Source organism: Lepidochelys olivacea (genome assembly GCF_965140295.1).
Source record: "Lepidochelys olivacea isolate rLepOli2 genome assembly, chromosome: 1".
Taxonomy (NCBI): domain Eukaryota; kingdom Metazoa; phylum Chordata; order Testudines; family Cheloniidae; genus Lepidochelys; species Lepidochelys olivacea.
The window spans coordinates 312,619,542-312,635,051 of NC_140411.1; the positions used below are offsets into that span (position 1 = coordinate 312,619,542).

Consider the following 15,510-nt stretch of genomic DNA (forward strand, 5'->3'; position numbering starts at 1 on the left):
CAAGGAATTGGGTGGGGAAGTACTGGGACTAGCTGGGCAAGAGGACTGGGACTGGTGGTGGTGAGACTGGGCTTTGGAGAGGGAGCCCCAAGGGCTCATTTTGATTGGTTGAACAAGGAGTCAGAGGAGTGGAGAGTCTGGAGACTGAGAATCCGACTAGGATGAGGAGCTGGGTGGGGTAGAAACAGGACTGGGATGGGGACAGGTTGTAAGGTACTGGACAGAAGAGGTCATGCTTGGGAGGTACCGGCAGAATGGTCTGTGCCCACTACAGCCAACTCCCTCTACAGAGCCTGGAATGGAACCATGATTCTTGATCCTCACCATTCCTCTGCTGTCAGCAAATATTTGAAACCCACTGGCAAAATGTGGGTCTATTCCCAGCTCTCATAGAGGATGACAACCTACTACTGCTATCAGTTACTTCGTTAGAGGAAGCGGCAGAGGTCTGTGCAATGGATCTAAAGGATTCAAACCTGCTTATGAACTATGTGGGTCTCAGTATCATGTAGCAGGATGGAATCTGTTAGCAAAAAACACAAACACAAACTATGTTAAAAGAACCTTAAGGTTGAAAAATCAAGCACTCAAAAGTTAGGAAATGTCAGAATTAAGGATACCTTGTGCAACCTTAACTTGGCTTCATTGTGCATATATATTATGATCTAGTCTTTTATTATATGGTTACATTCTATTTTTTCCACAGCAGCCCTGCCTTATTTGTGCACAGGATGGATGGTGCTCACATAGCGAGCAGCTATTCAATAATCTGTTTTATCCTCATTGAACAATTTGTGGCTTCTTCCCTTAAGAATTGCACACTATAGAAACCCTGTCTCAGAAAAAAGACTTCTCGTTTTCTTCATAGTCTTTTCTATGGTTCTCATCACTATAATGTTTGTGAAGCACTCAGATACTAATCTACATACCACCTCAGAGGGATGTTATTATTCCCATTTTCAAGATGGGGAGCTGAGGCACAGTCTTAGTAAGGTCAATAGTATCCACTAAATTTGGGTGCTCAACTTGAGACACCGAGGGACTAATTTTTTTTTTTAAAGAGTACTTTGAAGATATAACAAGCTATATAATGCTAAGCACAGCTCCCACTAACTTCAGTTGCAGCTGTGAGTGCTTAGCACTTCTTCATATCAGAACCCAGGGTCTCAAGTTGGCACCAGAAAATGAGAAACACACAATTAGTGTGAAAAGTTTGGTTTCATTGATTTGTCCAGAATCACATAGGAATTCTGAAGCAGAAGAAAGGATAGAACCCTATTTTCCAGGACCACATTCAATTGCGCAAGACTGTCCTTTCCCCACATTGCAATCCACGGCCTTATTCACTGCACGCCTTCCAACTTCTGCAACAAATGAGATGGGTCCTACAAACAGCCTCCTTGACTACACAGCCCTGAGTGATCCCCAGAGGAAACCTATCCTGTGCAGTAAATCAGGCCGGGGTCCTGTAATAATTTTTAAAAAAGTATGTGATCACGTAATTAAAGACCCTATCACAATGCATAAGCACAATGGGATGAATTAAGGTTTCACAAGCAATCTGAGTGCATGACTTGGCAACCTTAATAAGGTTCTTTTAACATAGTTTGTGTTTAGTGTAGTGTGTGTGTATATATTTCTTTGAATATTTCTAATAAACTTTTTATACAGCAGTTTCCCTGTATGAAAGGGGGTCATTGCCTAGATAGCTCTATTTCCACCTCTGAGTAAATTTTTTGTGCTTTTCATTCCCTTTGATTGTTCCCAGTTAAAGTGCCTCTCCAGATCATGAAGGTTTTCATTTTCTACAAAGACTCTTTTGATCACTGCCCTGGAAGTAGGAAGTATACCTGTCCTCCCAGACACAGAGTAAGTGTAATGTGGTGGCAGCCCTCCTGCTAATGGTTGTGCTCACAGCAAGCTCAGCTTTTCCAGACTTGCCCTAGACAGACTGCAAAATTTAGGCCCCTGCTGACTCACTGTCACTAACCTTTTTGTCTATCTGCAGCACAACAATGTTATATTAAATTTCCTCTGTTCATCCTGGTTGTTGCACTAAGGAAAACACTGGCAGTGTTCAGGATAATACAGTGCAATTTTATATTACTTATAACCTTGGATGTGAACTGCATCCTAAGGCACTTGAGTGTAATAACCATGAAAAATAATTTGAAGAGTGAACATTTAAGGAATATAGGAAAGTATTGTTTTGGCTAAGAATTTGAGATGAGGTGATGTAGAGAGTTGCAGGAAGTTTGTTCTAGCTGTAGAAGGCTTTCCTTGTAAAACTGGTAAGGTTGCATGAAAGACTGAAGCATTTGAGGGAGTGGAGAGGATAAAAGAGGAATCAAATCTGCAAGGTCAGGCTGAAGGAGGTCTATGGAAGGGAATTCTGAAATGGACCCTGAAATGAATGGGAAACCAGTGGAGTTGTTTGAGCAGGAGGTGATGATGTTGTCACTGCTCTACACCTGTGGGAAGTCTGCCAGTAGCAGCTGGAGACGGGGAAATCCCATTTTGGGTAATCTTGATTAGAATGGGAATGGATGTATTACCAAACAAAATATTTAGGGGAGGGGCACAAGACTTCTCCTTGTAAACGAAGCAACCTCACAAACTGAAATATAGAGGCTGGATGGATCAGCTAATTGGTACTTGGATGTTCATCCATAAATTAGAAGATTTTAAGGCCACAAGAGATTATTAGATCTGGTCTAACCTTTTGTATAACATGTGCCACTGGAATTTCACTCACTAACCCCTGCATTGTGCTCATAAATGTGTTTGACTAAAGCATATCTTCCATAGAGACATCCAGTTTCAAGTGCAGAGTCCACCACTTCCTATGTATAATCCTAGTCAAAATATTTCAATTACAAAAATTGACATTTTTAGGTGCCCAGCATGCTGCAAAAGAGTAGAAAGGATGGAATATCTTTGGTCAAGGACGTGCCCCCACCGCCACCCTTTGGAAAGTATGACAGGTGGTTTGCTCATGTATGGAGAATGGCTCCACTTAGCCTCCCAGGCATCAGATTGATGTTACTGGTAACCAGCAACTTTTTAAGAACATTGTTTCTTATGCAAATTTAAGGATGCACTGTGGTTTCTCCACAATGTATGGCTTTAAATGACTGTAAAATCCCAGACTCTTTAAGATTCCTTCCAATGGGAGTTTATCTAAACTGACAAGAGGAAGGCTCTTCCTCTGAGACTCTACAATCTTGTCATACACTTTTGAGAGCAGATTGTGGGCAAATAAGAGGGCTTTTGTATTTTTAATTAGAGTTCAGTGGGACCATTGGAAGGATTGCTGCATCCTTGTGGGACCCACTTGTAACACTGGTGGAGAGGGATAGGAAGCAAGTCACCTGGTCACTATGGGCAGGAGTTTGCATCCTCTGATGAGGAAGCAGAATACTCCTGTTTTGGAGCAACTGAGACTTGCTCTCAGGAGAGAGGAATTGTTCTCATAGACATCCCCAGATCAAAACCTACTGGGTGAAAATGATGGTGAGCCAAGAGGTATTTGAGGTTAGAGGAGAGCCTATGAAAATCTCCTCATAACAATGATGTGATAAGTATCTGACTGAGGTAATATACGTGCTCTATCTGGTGGTGTTGTGGTTGCCATGGCAAGTTCATTTCTTGTACTTTTGTAGAGCCACCATTGCAAACAAAGAAAATCCTGTAATGAGAGTCTTTTATAGGCAGCTTACTTTACGCATCCTACTTCTTAAAAGCTGCCAGTTTTCAGTGTTTACAGAATAAGCATCAACGTTAGGCACTGAAGAGGGAGAACTTGTTTATGCTGATTTTGCCCCTGTTTTGACTTGTATACCCATCATGTGCATAATGAGGCAGTCACTGCTTGTACCCAGGGGGAAAATAACAAACAGCAGAAGAGTGCATTTGAAAATGGTGAAGTTATTTTAGAAACTTATTTCAGTAAACAAAGTTACAAATTTGCTGGGAATAAAACATTACTGTATGCTGTGAGTAATATGGACTGAACACAAAGCTTGCACAGGCCTACAATCTTGAGATCACCTTTGGACAAGATGGCTTTGGCATCTACTTTGGAGCTCTACTTAACCTCTAACAGTTCTCAGAAAGCTGTAGTACCCTGTGATACTAACACTTTCCTCCCACTTTCCAGTGGCTAAAGTTTATCAAGCACTTCTGGCAGCAGAGGGCCTAATTCCGACCTTGCTAACAGACATTACATCAGTGTATTTCCACGGACTCTTCCTTTAAAGTGGTGCATGTGAAAAGGGAATTGGGCCCTCTGTTCTGTTACGTTGGTATCTGTCTGGAATAATTCCACTGGAGCTAGTTTTCACCAGTTTCAGCCAATGTAACTTTTCAAGGGTCCATGAGCCAAAATGTTTGCCAGGATAAGAAGCCACAGCACCTTTCCAAGGAAGTCCAGCTTTGGCCAGGGAATGGGAAAAGTGGCTATGCTAACTGCTGAATCTGTTCATCCCTTCCTATGACATCCTTGCCATGAACTAAAACTACCTGCGCTCGATGGAAAATTCCATCAGTACCACTACCTACTTTCCTCTATGTTGAATCCTTCCCTCACCAACCTGGGCAAATCAGGCCCATTCACTTCCAGAAACGTACTCCTGATTTACTCTAATGTAAATGAGAACAGAATTTGTATCTATTACTTCAGTGAGTTTTAAATGAGTAAAGATTGCAGGACTGGATTCAGAAATATTTTAATATTTATCATATAATATATTCTGATTTATACTTTTGGATCTCATCCTGCAATGCAATTGAACAGCAATATTTGTAATGGGTAAGAAATATTGGACCTTAATACGATCAGTCACTGAAGACTGTGTGGAGTTTGGCCAAGTCTCAAGGTCTGATTATGCAGCAGAAAAGAGTTCAAGAAAACAGTCCAGACTGTTTTTATAATTTTTGGAAGAGCTGGGCTAAATGCTGATTTTTAATGTATGCTTCTAATAAATGATCTAAAAATGTTTTGCTCAACCTGCTACTTTAAACTCCTTAGAGTGCCAATCTGCCAAGTTTTTGTTTTGTTGTTTAAAAAAAAAAACGAACAAAAACAAACATTCACAGAATCGTAAAAAGTTCTCTGTGATACTATGAGAACACTTTCCACCCTAAACAACATAGTCCCATTTTCAGGTGAATTGCAGCATTTTATAAGTGCATAAATGTGAATATGCTGAAAAGCAGAAAAGGTAAAAATGACCATAGAATCTCTCTTGCCCCAATGCATATTTTGAATAGTCCAATGGCTAGAGCACTCCTCACCTGAGAGGTTGGAGATCCCTGTTCATATCCCTTCTTCTCAGGCTCTCAAGGCTGATCCCCCACTCTGTCACTCCGAGCGCAGAAGGTGAGGGCCCGCAAGGATTCTCAAAATTAATACTGGCCACTCCAGGCTTGTATTAAACTCCCAAGGTTACAGCTTTTCTCTGACCTTGGCTTGGTAAGCACTGGCACCACCCAAATGCAAAACAACCCAAAAAACCAACCCTTGGAACCAGGAAGGAGCACTTGGGAATTCCTCCCTGTGGAGTACCCTCAAGCCCTTTCACCACCCACTCCGGGAAAGAGCTGAGAAAGAAAATAAAGGGAATTAGCTGTTGCCACCTGCTAGTCAAACAGCATATACACAAATCTCTTAGGACACCAAAAATCCAATCCTGTTCCTAAAAAAGGTAAGTTTTATTAAAAACAAAGAGAAAAAATACATCTGGAACTTAGGCTTTTGCTAGATTTTAAAAGATCAATTCCAAAAATTAAGCACCCAAACTAGCTTTCTTGGGGGTTCAGCTTAAAGGGGTTAGCACAGAGGAGATCCACAAGCCAAAATAAATCTGATTGTATCTAAATAATTTCTTCTAGGTATGGAAGATGAATTTTCATACCTGGTTCAAGCCTTACACAGCATTGCTGCACCATGTCTCCTTCTCTGGAGAATAGACAAAGGGAAAGTTTATTTCCCAATTTTAAAAAGTTCTATCTTCCCATTGGCTCTTTTGGTCAAGTGCCCACTTCCTTTTCTTTACTGGGAGACTTTTAACCCTTTACAGGTAAGGCAAGTAGAGAACAGCTACCAAGAGGGATTTTACAGTTAACTGGCTGGCTGGCTATCCATCAAAGGGAGCTACCCTCCCCCTACTTCATTTATTACACATTCAGATAGGGGAATTGAAATCTCCTACATCCTGGGTAAATTCGCTAACCGCTGGGCTAAAAATTGTATGTCACTGCTACCCTCCTCTTCTCTTCTCCCTCTGGCTGTTTTGTATGGAGTTAGGTGTTCTCAAAGAACACCTATCAGATCATGTACAGCCAGCGAGATAGGTGGGGAATTAACTAACTTCACCTGGTTTGAGGATACCTCTGGGGCTTAATGGCAGGTTTCAGAGTAGCAGCCGTGTTAGTCTGTATTTGCAAAAAGAAAAGGAGGACTTGTGGCATAAATTTGTTAGTCTTGAAGGTGCTACAAGTACTCCTTTTCTTTCTGGGGCTTAAGTGTGAGATAGCTGCCTAGACTGAGGCATTGTGCACACTCAGGGGACTTTTACAGTGAAAATGTAGGCTTTTAAGGGATTTTAGGCATCTCCAGACATAGACAGCAACTGATCAGGGGTTTTGAGGATCAAGGTGGTGCCTAAATTTTAGACTTAGGTGCCTAAAATGGGAGTAGGCCACTGAAGTAATTTTGTGCATCTGGGTTCTACCTTTCTCCCAACAGGAGAAAAATCAAAAGTGTCAGTTTCATCAGGATTGGGCATCTGGACAAATTTCACAGGATGGAAAAACCATTTCCCACCCAGCCCCACTAAGAATGCTTCTTGCATTGTAGGTTGATGCTGGACAGGAAGTGTTCTCCGTGAAATAAGTTGTCTGTAATTTATTTTACAATATTATAACCTGTCTTTCTGAGAGCCAAGGATGAATAAACTTGAGTCTCTGAAGTTTGGAAAATGCAGCAACATAGATATGCTTAACAGTATCACAGGGTGCCTTATCAGGGCTAGTCTGGGGATTACCTCCTTCCTGGTGCAATACCCTCCTCTGGTGGTGTCTCCAGCCATCATTCCGCTCTCCCCTTGCAGGATCTATTTCTTCAGAAGCTACAGCTTCCTCTTCATGGCTTGGCCCTCCAGCCAGGTCACTATGATTCTCCCTTTTTAGGCTATCAAAGTCTTTTCAGGCAAACTGTGTCAGTCAGTCCACACTCCCCTCAGCTTGGTCTGTGCTACTTTCTCAGTGTCTGGTAGCGGAACACAGGCCCACCCTCTCAGGGGCTCTATCTTCAGGGGTCAAGGTCTACATTATCCTATATACCTTATTGTTTTCCCCACGAGCCTTTCCAGCTCTCCCTATTCTCTAGGTTTGCCAGCCTAAACTCCCTCTTCCAAGTATAGTACTTGCCTCTATAGCTCTAAACACACCTTCCTTCTCCTAGAAAGTGACTGCAGACTACTGCCTTATAGCCCACAGCTGATTTCAGCTCTTGAGTTATATACAGGCCCCTCCTGTTCCTGTCCAGCTGAGCATCATCTAATTAATCCCTGCTCCCTGGCTGTTCCTCCAGGTGCAGTCTGGGCAGTTTATTGGCCCACCTAGCTACCTTAACCCCTTCAGGTCCTGTGTTGGGTGGACACCCCATCATAAATGGTCACAAACCCATTAAAATAATAACCTTGAAGATTGCTGTTTTCCAAAACTGGCTAAGCCAGAATGCAAGCACTTCTTATATTGCACTACATTAAATTACTCATTGTTTTTATTTATAATTCATTAATATTTCTTGGACTGTTTAGCTAGGAACTTAACTAAACAGGCTAATGTTTGGAAAAACTATTATTACTTTGTAGTACTTTTAAAACAAAGATGCCTTTATTTCTGGATTGATCCTAATTCTTCTATTTTGAGAAATACTGCTAATTAAATGTTGTGACAATATTACTTATTAGTGTTCAGTCATGGAAGAAAATAGAGAAAAAGGGAATTAACTGTGAAACTATTGGTTATGCAGAGAAGAGGCACTTAGTCAGAGATGACCAACCTTGGGATAGCTTTGGGGAAGGCTGGCACTGAAAGGGACACAAGAAAGCAAAAACAGTTAATCCATAGGGGTTTTATCTCAACATGTTTACCTTTCACACTGCTGATTCTTCATAATAATAGATGTGATTAGCAAAAGGAAAACAGAGGATACATGAGGTTGTGCCTCCTTCCCCTTTTCTTTATTATACCAGTGGTGCTCTTCAGCAGGATGCATGACCATTTCTTGATTGCATTTATCATAACTTCTTGCAGCGGAAGCTAGAGCTCTGTTCTAACTTACAAAATATTAGACAGCAGTTTATTCCCCATGTAGGAATTTGCGACTGTGGAGGCTCCATCTCAAAACAAAGAGAGATATTTAGTTTGATTGCTTTTAGTATATGAAATTGTTTTGTTTAGCTACAACAGATGGAAAGTCAAGGGGTTGTTGAAAATTAAAGAGGGGCTTTGGCAGCTTCATGTTTTCTCCAGTTGAAGGAGATTGCCCAAGGACAGGTCTATTCCAGTGACTCCTCCCTTTTTGTCAATTGCCAATTATTGGGTAGCTGAATTCCATGAGTTTTGGCATAACCTTGGAAATAACACTTGATTTCCCCTAGAAAAGACAGAAAAAGGGTGAGGGGAAGAGGAGACATGAAGCAACTTCTCCAAAGTCGCACAACAAATCAGTGGTAGAGCTGGGAACAGAACCAAGATTTCCTGACTACTAATCCAGTGCACTATCCCCTGGACCTCAGTATTTTGAATTAGAATGATTTAGTATAGGCAAGACTGTCCTTACATTTAAGTCGGGCTACACTGGATAAAGTGTTTAGATACCAATAACTGAAACAAACAGTGTGTGACAGGTTGTATCAGACCTTCTCTGTCCCCTGTTGGAGATATTGATATCCTGCCTAAAGGAAAAGTGTCACCTGGGGAAGAGGGACAGTGAGTTTAGACCTCCAAACATTACCTAGAGAGGCTACTCAGGTTCTTCTACTGGCAGAACCAACAAAACTTGATTCTCCAGCAACTAGAAGGGCCAGGAAGGAGGCAATAACTTTCCTTGTGGGTCCTGATTGGCTAAGAAGGCTTGCCTGCTTCTCCTAAAGAGGAGTGCTGAGTGGAACTGGGGTAGCAGAAGAGTTCCCAGGTACTGCCACAACAGCACTAAGGCCTAGGTCAGGGTCTCACAACTTGACTGAACCTTTGGTTGAAGCATGTGACCATTTTATTTTGTAGTGGAGTTAAAAGTCCAGGTGGCCATTTTTGAGTTGAATTTCAACTGACTGTTACAAGACTAGCAAGGGGTTCGTGGCATAAGATGCTTTGCTCCTGGGTAGCTCTGACCCAGTGATTGACAAAATGTGTAAGTCTTTGAATCTACTGATTTTCTGGTAATAATTCAATAGCAAACATTTGTAACAATCCTAGCTAAGTCCCATCAGGGTCAGGTGAATGAAAATGCACATTAGGCGCCTAGAATCTCATCAGATTAGGACCCTCAAATCAGGCACCAAGAGATAAACATTATAGAAAAACAAAAAAGAAGAAACTGAGTTTTCTTGTTTTTGATTTTTTTAAAGTAAATTCCCAATGAATATGATTTGATCAATTCTTTACTCTGCTTGTTCAGTATAATACTCCTTTTTTACTTATCTGGTAAGAGTGCTGTGAAGATTGATTTAGCTAGTGTGTCTACAGTATATTGAAGACTCAAACTGCTATATAAAAATTTACTACTCTACCAATGGTAATCGGTAAAGAATGGTGATACTGCAATATGTCTCCTTTATAACATGCTACACAGGTTATACAAAATCTTATATTTCTTTGTGAGTGAGTCATTTTATATATATATATATATATATATATATATACACACACACAGTATGCATCTATAATTTTCACTCCATGCATCTGAAGAAGTAGGTTTTTTACCCATGAAAGCTTGTGCCTAAATAAATGTGTTAGTCTTTAAGGTGCTACCAGATTCCTCGTTGTTTTTGTGGATATAGACTAACATGGCTACCCCTCTGATATTTAAAGTAATGTGAATGTAATTGCTAATTCCTTACTGTGGTATGTTTAGTGATTTGTTTGCTCATTCAGGCCTATTTTAAATTAACAACACATGTCATGACAAATTACCATGTCGCCTATTCAGTTGTTTTCTGTTTTGCATCTGGGCATTTTGCTTTCCTGCCCAACTTGTCACAACCATCCTTTTGCCCAAATGTTATAGCAAGATCAAACAGTATTATAGGCCTGTTGTAATGCAAATTCCTTTCCTATTTCTGTGGTCAGTCAGCTGCCCCTGTTGACAAGCAATTTAATTAAGAATCATCCTAAATGGCAATGAGCAAAGCTCAAAAGGTATAAGGTTCAGTTTGGATAAAGTTTCAGAAATCTGGATCCTTATTCCATACTTTCAGAAAGTTCCCTTCTCCTTCCTTATTGTGGTCCTGCAAACAGCCTTGAGATCTCTTCTTTCATGTTTCTGTGGTGAAAGTAAAGATAATGTCACTCAAACCAGAATTGTAGATTTCTGAAAAGTTGCACTTGCATGCTAGATCCTAGGGTTTTGATTTTGTCACTTCTGGATTTGAGGCAACTCCAACAACACATCTTACTTAGGGGCTCAAAATGGAATCACGGACTAAATCCAATCCTTGTTACTCCCTGACTATCTAATATTTATATTTTTCAAGTGTGAAAATTAAGGCACTGCTTAGAGCTCTAGAGTAATTCTTCTGCTAAATATCAATTTCTCTGGCAAACTTGTCTCCTTCCTTTTAGATAAAGTCAGTCATTTTGCTAGGGAACATCTGATAACATTGAATGTTCTATTAATAAAAACAAAGTAATATCTATAGCTGACTAAAAGAGTGGTTCAAGAGTTCTATTGATGTCAGTTGGAGTTGCAGTGGCTCAGGTGCTCTAAAAATTAGATGCTTTGTCTCTTGAATTGGGCACCCAAAACTCTGAGCCACCCCAAATTAGTGGACTTAGAGTATGTGTGTACAGGAGATGGAAGGCATAAATTCCATTTTTTGGAGACATACCTATGCTAGCTCTAATTGGGCAGTGCACTCAAAATAGAAATGGAGCCATGGTGGTGCGAATGGTGGGAAGGGCTAGTCATCCTAAGTATGTACCTATGATTATATTCAGGGTGACTAATGCCTCCTGCTGCTTGTTACACTGCAGCTACACTTCTATTTTTAGTGCACTATCTTGATCAGAGTTAGCAGTTATGTCTCCTGGAGATGGAATTTATACCTTCCTGCTCCAGTGTAGACATACCCTAAGTCATTCGTTATGAAAAAACAAAGAAAACCCAAGAGCCCTGAGGCTCAGTCCCACTCTCTAAACATAAGACTGCCAATCTCCATAACACTGTTGAAATAACCCTGAAGGAACATGAATGATGACGGATAGTTGTCCTCCTCTGCTTTGTGTTTTAATCATTACTAACTTCGCCACATGAAGAGCCCAAATCTGCTTCCACTGAAGTCAGTAGCAGGATTGGTGACTTCTAATTTTCCCCGCATCTTCAATATTTTAATTTCTGAGCCAAACCGAAGTCTGGAGATTGAACTACTGAAGAACATAAATGTTACATTTTTGCTAACACTGATTTGCTATTCAAATTATGTAAATCTGAGCTGTCAAGAATAAGCAAATCGTAAACAAACTACGTTCAGGTAATGGACATAAAATGCTATTTATCTGTCTCCTTGTGGTGCTGAAATCAGATAGGATATCAGAAAGGATGTAAATATTGCCATTTGCAGTGCCATTAAAAAGAAATCAATCATACTTTGTTGTGCAAGTTGTAACTTAGATGAAACTTGGGGTGCTACTCGCTACTGCTGTTCACATAGGGCAATACGCAAGCAATGACACACAAGTAGTTATCAATTATTTTTAGGCCATGGTACAGTGGGTAGAAATTCCAAGGTTTTTTAAAAACCTAGGGCATCTAGGCAGGTCACTAATTTGTTATTTAAAACATAAATTAGGTTCTATTCTAGTGTGACAGGTTTCAGTAGGTCCTCTGAGCTCCTAGGGGGCGATGGAGATCTGTGGTCCCACTGGCAGGCCTAAGTCACACCTTTCGAGTGCTGGGAAATTAGCAGGGAAGGTGCCCCGGCCCGAGTCCGCAGCGCGCCCCGCGGGCCGGGGGGGGGGGGCCCGGCCCGAAGCGCGCCCCGTGGGCCGGGGGGGGGGGCCCGGCCCGAGTCTGCAGCGCGCCCCGCGGGCCGGGGGGGGGGCCCGGCCCGAGTCCGCAGCGCGCCCCGCGGGCCGGGGGGGGGGGCCCGGCCCGAGTCCGCAGCGCGCCCCGCGGGCCGGGGGGGGGGGCCCGGCCCGAGTCCGCAGCGCGCCCCGCGGGCCGGGGGGGGGGGCCCGGCCCGAGTCCGCAGCGCGCCCCGCGGGCCGGGGGGGGGGGCCCGGCCCGAGTCCGCAGCGCGCCCCGCGGGCCGGGGGGGGGGCCCGGCCCGAGTCCGCAGCGCACAGTTCTGCTACCCAAGGCAGGTTGGCCAGGGTAGGGGAACGCAGGCCCACCCAACTCCACTGCGTTCCATCCCAGGGCCCTGACAGTGGCGGGAGGCGAAGGTCTCACCGCTGGGTCAGCACAGGGCCATCCGCGCCCGCTGACAAAACACATCCACCCCATGGTGCATTTCTGCCCCTGGGCTACTTCCTACCTGGTCTCTCAAACTGGTCTCTCTGGTCCCTACAGCTCATCCGGGTATTCCGCTGCTGGCAGCTCCAGCTCCCCCTCTGTGTCGGACTCACGCTGGCCCGGGCTACAGCCGGGCCCCTCCAGGTACTCTGGGTACTCAGTGGCTGGCAGTCCTGGTCGCCCCAGGTTTTCTTCTCAGTCAGGTTCCTCCTGGCCCAGGGCCTTCCCTCGGTCGGCAGCAGGATTGCAAGGGAGCAGCCTGTGTCTGTCTCCCTCCCTGGTGCTCTCCTTACTGGCCAAAGGGCCCCGCCCTTTATACTTCCTGTCCCACCCCTCCCCTTCTGGGGATTGGTGTAAGCTTGGTCTGGCCCTGCCCACTCAGGCTGAGAAGGTGGCTCTTTACCCTCTGGTTCGGAGGGAAGCCACCCTGGCTCCCTACACTAGATAATATAGTTTCTTATACTGCTGTCGTCATCATCATCATAGTATCTCAGCATCTTCCAGTTGTACATTAAGTAACACATATGCCATATGTAGTTCATTCTCTCTCCCCTCCTTTCCCCAGAGGGAGAACTGTGTGTGCAGTATGTTGTTCCGGTGAAATGTGTTTTTTTTTTCTCTACACCTTTCTAAATGTGTGTCAGAGAAGACAAGGTTGAAAAAGTGTATCTTATGCCTGGAGTGGAGGGTAGCATCAAGCACTATAGAATGAAACAAGTGACAAACCACAGAATTTTGTATCTGCATCTGTAGCTGGATACAATACGAGACAACCTTCAACAGAAATAAAGAACTTGGACTTCCCATTAAAATACAGATTACATACATGTAAAACACTTGATAAAAAAGAAGTACAAAGTTTTAATTACATTTCACGTCCAAAGCATCATTATCCCTGTCACAAAGGAGTGCTTTACAATTGGTATTTTTCTTCAGTAGTGCTGCTGTCTTGAATATATATATATAAATATCATATATATTTCTATTCTCCAGACATCACCTGCAATATAATTCTATGTTGCCTCCTAGAATCAGGATGGCCAGATGTTAAAACAATATAGATGGAAGATGTAATAATTGTAATCAATGTAATAATTCTTAATCTTTTTAGTGTTTTCCTGAATTAGTGCTGGCAAGAAAATCTCATTGCATCTTCAAAGCTGAATTTTAATCTGCTGCTTGTTTTATCTTCATGCATAAATATGTCCCAGGAGACAAAATGTGAATTCCTTTCTAGTTTATCTAGTGGGACTGGGCCTAAGTGAGAACTTCAAGGATTGATGCTGGGTCAGTGCTGGGAGCTTTGGCCAACCCAGTCTAGATTTTCCATCCTATGATGGAGACCATTAACATTAGGTCCAAATATAGTGAGGTGCGAAGTAACTCAAATAACTACAGGTTATACGAAAGCTTATGCTCAAATAAATTTGTTAGTCTCTAAGGTGCCTCAAGTACTCCTTTTCTTTTTTCAGATAACTACAGTGGGAGTTGAGCACATCTCTCACCTTATAGGGATTGGTCCCTTAATTTGTAAACTCCTTGGGTAAGAGACCTGTTGTATTTTAAATATCTGTGAAGCACCATGCAAATCATCGTCATCATCATCAAAGCTCATCACTCCAAACCTGCAGCCAAGATCTGGTGTTATCACTTGTCTCAAATAATTCCTCAGGAGTATAGGATGTTGATAGAGGACACTGCATCAGCCAGTGCTCAAATGTTTGTCTAGCCTCTCCACATTCATATTTGGGGTCATTACTCATACTGTCACCAATCTTTGCCACCCCAGCTTGATTCAGAGTATACCAGTGTTTTTGTTTGAGGTCAGTTCCTGAAGGGAGTTGTTCTGAAGGAACCAGGTTGTGATGGGTTGCCCCCCTTTAAGATGGCACCTGATGTGCTGAGTTATCACTGAGCACCTGTTCTGCTAGCACGGGCCCCCTTTTTATCTGTCTTGATGAGCCAGGATCTTAAGCCTCCTCTAGCACACACACAGGAAGGGCCACATCCAACTGCAGAATGACACAGACACTGAGGGTATGTCTACACTACAAAATTAGGTTGAATTTATAGAAGTCAGTTTTGTAGAAAGCGGTTTTATACAGTTGATTGTGTGTGTCCCCACACAAGTGTTCTAAGTGCATGTAGTCGGCGGAGTGTGTCCACAGTACCAAGACAACCATCGACTTCTGGAGCGTTGCACCGTGGGTGGCTATCCCATAGTTCCCGCAGTCTCCGCCACCCATCTGAATTCTGGGTAGAAATCCCTGTGCCTGATGGGGCTAAAACATTGTCACGGGTGGTTCTGGGTACATATCGTCAGGCCCCCATTCCTTGCCTCCCTCCGTGAAAGCAGGGGCAGACAATCGTTTTGCACCTTTTTTCTTGAGTTACCTGTGCAGACGCCATATCATGGCAAGCATGGAGCCCGCTCAGCAAACCGTCACCATATGTCTCCTGGGTGCTGGCAGACATGGTACTGCATTGCTACACAGCAGCAGTTAATTGCCTTTTGGCAGCAGACAGTGCAGTATGACTGGTAATTGTCATCAACATAGTCCTGGGTGCTCTTTTAACCGGGCGCCTGGGCAAACATGGGAGTGACTCAGCCAGGTCATTTCCCTTTTAAGTTTCGTCTCGTGGCGACTCAGTCCTACCGGCAGTGCACTGTGTTTTAACCTCCAGCCAGCAGAAGATGATAGCTAGTCGTCATACTGCACAGTCTTCTGCCGAGCACCCAGGTGTTGACGGTGGCTAGCGGTCATACT

General features: G+C 43.1%; 1 long non-coding RNA gene across 2 annotated transcripts in view; it reads right to left on the reverse strand.

The window, feature by feature from the left end:
- The window catches only part of LOC311514518, a 41,254-nt gene extending 28,248 nt beyond the window's left edge, over positions 1 to 13,006 (reverse strand). Inside the window, exons 1-2 of one of the 2 annotated variants that reach the window (XR_014709899.1) lie at positions 12,765 to 13,006; positions 10,469 to 10,552 (exon numbers count right to left, since the gene is read on the reverse strand). This is a non-coding gene — a long non-coding RNA (uncharacterized lncRNA). Of the gene's footprint in view, positions 1 to 10,468; positions 10,553 to 12,764 lie in introns of those variants that run through there. The other variant, XR_014709898.1, reaches the window with a different exon arrangement.
- Between the last annotated feature and the right edge of the window lie 2,504 nt (positions 13,007 to 15,510).